Here is a 9038-nt window from a genome sequence, read left to right as displayed (position 1 = left end):
GAGGAGGAAAAAGTAATTTTTCCTCTACCCTTTCTGAGTTCTTATCTAGGACAGACCCTTGTTAACAAAAGGCAGATAAACAAGGAAACAAGTAGAAGTTTATTAACATGGATACTTCCTGTATATCTGGGAAATACCCAAGGAAAATTGACTAAATCTCAAATCTCCCCTCCTTTTTCCTTCCTTCCCTCCCTCCTTCCCCCCCTCCTTTCTTCTCTTCCCTCCCTCCCTCATCAATTACTTATGATATCCTTCCCCACTGTGGGATCATGGATAATCATGATAGTTTTGCTGAGCTGCTTTGTGGGCTCACATGACTCTAGGCCAGGTGCTGCTCAGTAGCAGGGCTTCTGTTGCCTGTTGTTGCAGATGCACTGGTAGGCGTGGGCATGTGTCCATACCCAGACACCATGGACAAGGGAAAAAGAATAAGACATGGGGCTGTCTGAGTAAAATAGACCCTTGGGCGATTGCACGATCATCTGTGCTAGCACAAGAAAGCTTTTAGCAGGAGCAACTCTTTCTAGTTTAATTCCTTTGAAAGAAGTAAGGGGCTTTCCCTACCTACACACCATGTCCTGATTTTGTAGTGAGGAAGAGAAAGAATGGGAATTTAATTATTTACAATTATTACTCACCATGTTTTGTTGTTCCCCCAAGCTAAAAGTGACAACTCTATGCTGTGGTTCTTTGGGGATCTTACATGTGATAGTGCAACTACAGAAAATGATATCAGTTGGCCATGAAGGCTTTCTTCCGACACTGACTGGTAACTTGCTTGGGAGCAGAGACCTTCGGCTTGAGGAGCAAATAGTGGGCACTCAGTGTATTCACTGACTTTATTCAGGGGCCAGTGCAACTGTGAGTGGAGGGGTTGGCTGGTGTAAAACTCTAGATTGGAAATTATTTGGTTTATTTTCTTTTTTTTGTTTGTTTCTTTCTATATATATATTTTGTTGTTGTTGTTATTGTTGTTCTTGAGATAGGCTCTTGCTCTGTTGCAAGAGCATGGCACTCCCGATTGGAGTGCAGTGATGCCATCATAATAGCAATCTCTTCCTACTAGGCTCAAGTGGTCCTCCCACTTCAGTGTCCTGAGTAGCCAGGACCATAGGCACACACCACCACCGTACCTGGCTAATTAAAAAAGAAACAACTGTAGAGACAACATCTTGCTATATTGCCCAGTCTGTGCTATAGCTTCCAGACGCGAGCAAACTTCCTGCCTCAGCCTCACGATGTGCTGGGATTACATGTGTGAGCCAGCATTCTCAGTGAAAATCAATTTTGCTCTGAATTTCAGTCATTGCATGATTGTCTTGTACCACTCAGGAGAACTGCCAAAGCCATGATTTGATTGTATGTAACCCATCCACTCACTGCACCCCCTATACACTCAGGATTTTGTCTTGGTCCCCTGTATCCTCAGGTTCCATGAAAATGAGCTTTGCTCTGGGTTAATTTTTCTTCATTGTTTTTGGCCCCCAGTTCTGTTCAATATTGAGATTCATGCCTTTCAAGTCTAAAGCTATGTTTTGCTTTATTGCTTTGGCAATCTCTCTCCCTCCCTCCATCCCTCCCTCTCTCTCTCTTTCTCTCTTTCTGTCTTCCTCTGGAATATCTAATAACTGAAGATTGGGCCCCTGGTTATGACACCCTAGTTTTCATATCTTTTTTCTCCTGTTATTATTCACCTTGCCTTTTTGTTCTGATGTTCTTTGAGATGTCCTTACCTTGACCTTTCCAGCATTCCACTGAATTATTTCATTTATGGTGTTCTTTGTTTTCAAAATTTCTATTTTGTTCTCTAAATGTATTGTTCTCATACCATCCTTTTATTATTTATTTACTTGTTTATCGGTCAGTCTTTTCTTTTCTTTTTTTTTGGTTCTTTGATTGCTGGCCATATATGACCAGCATATGATATTGCTGATAATCATATTTTATCTGTAAAAATGACTATATCAAATTATTCATCCTATTAGTTTGAAAAAGAGATGTTGTCCCACTTGTCAATAATGAAAACCCTTCCTTTTCTTTCAAAACAAATATAGAACTGTGTGATCCAAGGGTCTTAAATTAAAGGTATGTGTGTATCTGTATGAATAAAATTTAAATCCCAATTTAAGGAAGTATGAATCTAAAAGCTATGCTGAAAGATTTTATGAATTTAATTATTATTTGATATGTCATCTAGACCCAATAGTTATCAGAGAAAAAAAAAGCAGTTGCTTAGTTTAGGTTTGGCAAACAAAATTGATATTCTTTTTCTATACGTCATTTTAATAGCTTAAAATTTTCATTAAAAATTACACCTTGGGCTGTGGGGGTGGACAATGGATAATGGCTCATGACTGTAATTCCAGCACTTTGGGAGGTCGAGCAGGTTAGATTACTGGAGTTCAGCAGTTGGAGACCAGCTTAGGGAACATGGTGAAACCCCATCTCCAATATAAATGAAAAAAAAAATAGCTGGGCACAATGACACACACCTGTAGTCTCAGCTCCTCAGGAGGCTAAAATAGGAGAGTCCTTTGAGCCTCGGAGGAGCGGGGTGAGTTGACATTGCACCACTGTACTTCAGCCCGGGCAACAGAGTGAGACTTTTTCTCAAAAAAAAAAAAAAAAAAAAAAAGAAAAGAAAAAAAAATTACCCTTCTTCCGTCATGCAAAGGAAACACATTTTAAAGAGTTGTTGATTGATTTTTCTGCATTGTTCAGTTGAATTGAGTTTTTATTCAAGAAGTGACAATTGGCACACTGTCCTCAAATCTCTTTTGCATTGCAGACATGACTTTGTTGGCATTGTCCTCAAGCATTTCTATGATATGTGCAAATTACAGGAATTAACACTGTACCTGGAAGTGGCGGTTTGGAGAATGGTGGTTAACTTTTAACAATTCACTTAAAAAATTCTTAGTTATGAGCACTTTTAGGCAGGAAGGAAGTTTAGGGTTTTCCATATTGATTGAATTTATAAATATTAATGTTTTGCCTAAATGATTTCATAAAAGGATCTTCTAGTGATGAAATAACCAAGTCTCAATAGTAAGGTTTTGCCATATAGTACAGTGTAATAATAGGTAAATTCAGAGTTCAAAGTATTTTCATGTTGTAAATCAATTTTGAGCTTTAATGAGAGAAGGATCATTAGGCACAAATGAAATTGCATATATATTTTATAGTGTTTTTGTAAAACCATTGATAATTATAAACTGGTCAGGAACTTAACAAGTAACTGAAGAATCATACTATAACTTAACAGAAAGAATCGGCTACTATTCACTTACTCTTAGCAGGCTCAAGGGTACACATATCTATTTAATATAATGACTTCTCCCCAAATAGATGCACATAAATATTTTCCCTGTTGTGCTTTGCTCTAGGAGATGAGATGATTGTAGGGACAAAAGAATGGTTTCCTAGCCTTCTGGTTTGTAGGACAACAGATAAAACAACCATTCAGTTGCATGGTATTGGAACCTTCAACAGAGAGCCTAAAATGCTCACTTCTCTATTATGGTAAAATCCAACATTTGCCTCACACACGGTGATACAAAGCAGTAGCATTTGCTGTGTTATTTGCAATACAGTGAAAATATGAGTTAACGAAACTTGGGCATTAGCTCTTTCTCTCCAAGAGAGAATGAGTGTTCCTTCAACCCTTTGTAATTTATTTTTTAAAAGTGTTTTTGTTCATTTTTAATGAAAATAAAATATGCTTATTGGAAAAAAATTAAAAAATCAGAAAAGCATAGAAAAGAAGCATGTGATAGTGCTACCATCTATACTCACCATGGAAACAGTTTATACATGTCATTCCAGAATTGTGTATGTGTAATGTATAGAAATGTTAGGTTAATATTCATTATGTTTTATAATTTTGTTTTTAAATATTTTATGTTGATATAATTATAGACTCACAAGTAATTATAAAAACAGTACAGAGCAGTCTCTCCTACCCTTTACCGTGTCTTTTCCAGTGATAACAAAAACTGCTGTTTTTCAGCAGACCCTTTTTCCTGTATTTCCAGACTTGGAGAAAAATTCCTGAGTAGACTCACAAAATTTTTCTCCACTTTCTTCCTTCCTCTTTTCCTTTCTTCTTTCTTTCCTCCCTACCTTCCTCCTTCCTTGTATTTTTCCTTTCCTTTCTATAATTTCCAAATACTGCTATAACACGTTATAGTGAGCTCAGTTGGGTTAAAACAACATGAAACAATATAACCTTACAGTTCTGGAAGTCATAAGCACAAAGTGTGTTTCACTGCCGTAAAATCATGGTGTGGGCAGGGCTGCCTTCTTTTCTGGAGGCTCTAGGGGTTGAATTCCTCTTCTTGCTGTCTGCGGCTTCTAGAGGGTTCCTATATTCCAGGTTGGTAGGCCCTTCCTCCATCTTCAAGTCTAGCAGCCTAGTGTCTTCCAGTCTCTCCCCACCTCCTTCTTAGAGGGGCCATTGTGATGACAGTGGGCCCACCTGGCTAATCCGGGAAGTTCTTCCCATCTCAAGATCCTTCATGACACTTGCCAAGTGCGCTTTGCCGTGTAAGGTAAAGTGTGTGAGGTGCCAGGGATTAGGCCGTGGGAGCCTCAGGGCCTGATCGTTACTTAGCCCACAATACATCCCTTTCTTCTTTCTGTTTTAGGGTTAGACCATCCAGCCAATAGATTCTGGACTTTTTTTACATGTAGCGGTGGTGCCAAGCCTTGCATAGCAGGTAACATTAAGTTGTAGTTCAATCGATATTTGTAGATGGAATTAAAAACTGAACTGCAATACAAAGATGAATACCACAGATTTTTCAAAATATTTATTTTCATATTACATGTTTTATGTATGATTTTATATATAAATGCATATGTTTGTATAAATATATTTATATTTATATATTTACACTTACTATTATATGTCTTATTTTAAATACATAATTATTAAATACATTTAATTAAAAGATATGTAATTAAAAAAGAAAAAATTCAAATATAATTTGAAAATGAATTACAATACAAAAATAAATACAGATTTGAAAATACATGTTTATTTTCATGTTATTTATTTTATATATTATTTTATTTTGTTTTACTTTTCTTCTTTAGTTCTTCCAGAATTATGGGATACATGTACAGAACATACAGGTCAGTTACATAGGTATATATATGCCATGGTCATTTGCTGCAACACTTGACCCGTCCTCTAAGTTTCCCCGCCTCACCCCAACTCCCCAACAGGCCCTGGTGTGTGATGTTCTCCTCTGTGTGTCCATGTGTTCTCTATGTCCAACTCCCACCTATGAGTGAGAACATGTGGTCTTTGGTTTTCTGTCCTTGTGATAGTTTGCCCAGAATGATGGTTTCCAGCTTTATCCATGTCCCTGCAGAGGACATGAACTCATCCTCTTTTTATGGCCGCATAGTAGTCCATGGTGTGTTATGTGCCACATTTTCTTAATCCAGTCCATTATTGATGGACATTTGGGTTGGTTCCAAGTTTTTGCTATTGTGAATAGTGCTGCAATAAACACACATGTGCATGTGTCTTTATAGCAGCATGATTTATAATCCTTTGGGTATATACCCAGTAATGGGATTGTTGGGTCTGATGGTATTTCTGGTTCTAGATCCTTGAGGAATTGCCAAACTGTCCTCCACAATAGGTGAGCTAATCTATATTTATTTATATTTATTATAAATGCATAAATGTTTAGCTATTTAATATATTACATATTATATATAATATATTATTTAATATTTATTATATAGTTGTAAATTAATCAATGTATTTATATATAAATATATATTTATAGTAGGTATTATATGTTAAAAATATATAAATAATAAAGCTTTTAATACTTTTTAATACTTAAATAATAACTTTTTAGGTAAGATAGGCAAATATCCCCAGCATGAGGTCTATTAAGCAATGCATAAGAGAAGAAGTACAATATGGGCTGCTGTCTAGGCATATGCAAGTGATAATATGGCTATTGGAAGATGTGAATTGAGCAGGGGATGTGGTTATAAATGATTACTTAAGAAAGAATACTGGGTCAGGCGTGGTGACTGATGCCTGTAATTCCAGCTCTTTGGGAAGCTGAGGTGGGCAGATGGCTTGAAGTCAAGAGTTCAATACCAGCCATGGGCAACATGGTGAAACCACGTGTCTACTAAAAAGCAAAAATTAGCCAGGTATCATGGCGTGCACCTGTAATCCCCAGTTACTTAGAAGACTGAGGTCCAAGAATTGCTTCAACCTGGGAGGCAGACATTGCAGTGAGCCAACATTGTACCACTGCATTCCAGACTGGGCAACAGCAAGACTCTGTCTCAAAAAAAAAAAGAAAAAAATATTTCTGTCTCAAGAGTCTAGGGGAACCAAAAGACTGCTGTTTATAAAGAGAATTTTATACAATGTGCACCTTTGACTTTGTGCCTTCTTGCCCCAGGAGTTACCTGTTTTAAATACACAGCTCATCTACAGATCCTGCAGATAATGCCTCTGGTATAACCAGAATACGTAGTTATTTATACATATATGTCCCCAAATGTTTTCCTTTCTAGGTAATTGATGACGAATTACATTGAACAAACAATTTTCTGGCTGACAAGTACTGTACTTTAGTGAATTTGCTTGATTAAATTGTAATAATGAAATTGAATTTGATGCTTGCTGTGTAAGTATCTACAAATGCAGTTCCTGTCAAAAATGAGACAATCTGAAGTGCCTTCTAATGGACATCCCACTTCCTTAATGTTTATTTTGTGTGTGTAAGGGAGAAAGTCTAATGTCTGTTCTTTCCCTCATAGGTTCTTAGTTGCGACACTGTCCTGAAAATAAAAGTCAGATTCGCAAGAGAAAAATCATCAGAAGTTTATTGACATATACTCTACCTGTCACACAGGAGAGGCCTCAGTTCAAAAATACTTGTGTCTCAAGGCAGTGGCTTGGGGGCCTTGCTCAAATAGAATTTTAACAAAGAGCCATAAATCCCATGTACTGACAAGACAGAGAGGAGAACATGTGCAGGCTACCAAAAGGTAAATTTCTGGGAAGAGTAAAATCTACCTTTAGCTGCCATGGTGCTGTCTCTGAGCTAATAGATGAGAGTTGTAAAGCAGACCATCTTTCAGAGTGAAGGGCAGGCAGGAGGGCAGGAAGGTGGCAAAGGCAGACAGGAGGGCAGGAAGATCTTGTCTTTGTCAATTGCTGTTTTGCTGTGAGGAAAGCAGATGGAGGGGCTGTGTGTGCACTGCCTTTTAACCTTCTTTTTTTCAATCAATAATCCTCATTATTTCAAAAAGGGATATTTTGGTTTCCTTTTTGTGTAAAAACTGTGTCCATCTCCAGGCTCAGGAAATAAACAATTTACAACCCCTCTCTCAGGCCACTCCTGGCTTTTTTGTGTGTCCCAGTTCACTTTTTGCTTCCTCTCACCCATCTCTGCATATCTACTTCAAAGACTGTTAATCAAGGTGGTGGTGGTGGTTGACGTCTGTAATCATGGTGCTTTGGGAGGCCAGGGAAAGAGAATTGCTTGAGGTCAGGATTTTGAGACCAGTCTGGACAACATAGCAAGACCGTATCTCTAAAAGAAAAGTTAAAAAATTAACCAGTCATGCTGGTACCTGCATGGAGTCCCATCTACTCCGGAGGCTGAGGTGGGAGGATTGGTTGAGTCTGGGAGATCAAGGCTACATTGAGCTATGATCACACCATTACACTCAAGCCTGGTCCACAGAGCAAAACCTTGTCTCAAAATATAAAAATGTAAAAGATTATATGACTTGTTGTCATCATGACTTATATAAAATGCAAAGCATGCCTGGTACATGGTAGGAATACAATAAACACTATTTACATGTTTTCCCCCCTTGAACACATTTCCTTTTTCTGCTGAGTCACATTATTTTTTGACTGATTGCAGGGGGCACCCAGTGCAAAATCAGCGACTCTCACAGCTTTCTCTATGTATTTGTTTTCTTAACTTTTCCATAAAACCATTCCTCTAAAGCCTGCACATGCTCACAGTGGTTTTATTGTCTCTGATTAATCACATCTATCTAGAAAGAATGACTAACTGTCTTAATACTTTAATAAAAATCTGAATCAGTACACTCCTCCTCCTGTTTTTGTTTTTTGTTTTTTATTTTTTATTTTTGTTTGAGACTGAGTTTCGTTCTTGTCACCTAGTTTGGAGGGCAGTGGCACGATCCTGGTTCACTGCAACCCCTGCTTTCCAGGTTTAAGTGATTCTGCCTCAGCCTCCCTAGTAGCTAGGATTACAGGTGCTTACCACCACACCTGGCTAATTTTTGTGTTTTTAGTAGAGACGAGGTTTCACAATGTTGTCCAGTCTGGTCTCGAACTCCTTACATCATAAGGTGATCCACCCATCTCCACCTCCCAAAGTGCTGGGATTACAGGTGTGAGCCACCATAGTCAGTTTCCTGTTTTATTTCTTTAAATGTTTTTCCTTCCCTTGTGGAATGAAAGGAATTTACACATCTATGGGGGATTTACACATCTATGGGGAGTAATGAGGAGAACAAGATATTTAATTTTTTTCCATAGATTTTTGGGAAACAGGTGGTATTGGGCTACATGAGTAAGTTCTTTAGTGGTGATTCGTGAGATTTTGGTGCACCTATCCCTTAAGTAGTGTACACTGCACTCTGTTTGTAGTCTTTTATCCCTCACTCCCTTCCCACCTTTCCCCCCAAAGTCCATTGTATCATTCTTACGCCTTTGCATCCTCATAGCTTAGCTTCTACTCATGCATGAGAATATACAATGTTTGGTTTTCCATTTCTGAGTTACTTCACTTAGAGTAATAGTCTCCAATCCCATCCAGGTTGCTGCAAATACCATTAATTCATTCCTTTTTAGGGCTGAGTAGTATTCCATCACATACATACGTGACAGTTTCTTTATCCACTCATTGATTGATGGGCATTTGGGCTCATTCCACACTTTTGCAATGACTAATTGTGCTGCTGTAATCATGTGTGTGCAAGTATCTTTTTTTGTACAATGACTTCTT

This window comes from Papio anubis, chromosome Y (assembly GCF_008728515.1).
Source record: "Papio anubis isolate 15944 chromosome Y, Panubis1.0, whole genome shotgun sequence".
Taxonomy (NCBI): domain Eukaryota; kingdom Metazoa; phylum Chordata; class Mammalia; order Primates; family Cercopithecidae; genus Papio; species Papio anubis.
The sequence above is the reverse complement of the archived record's forward strand: the minus strand, read 5'-3'. Positions refer to the sequence as shown.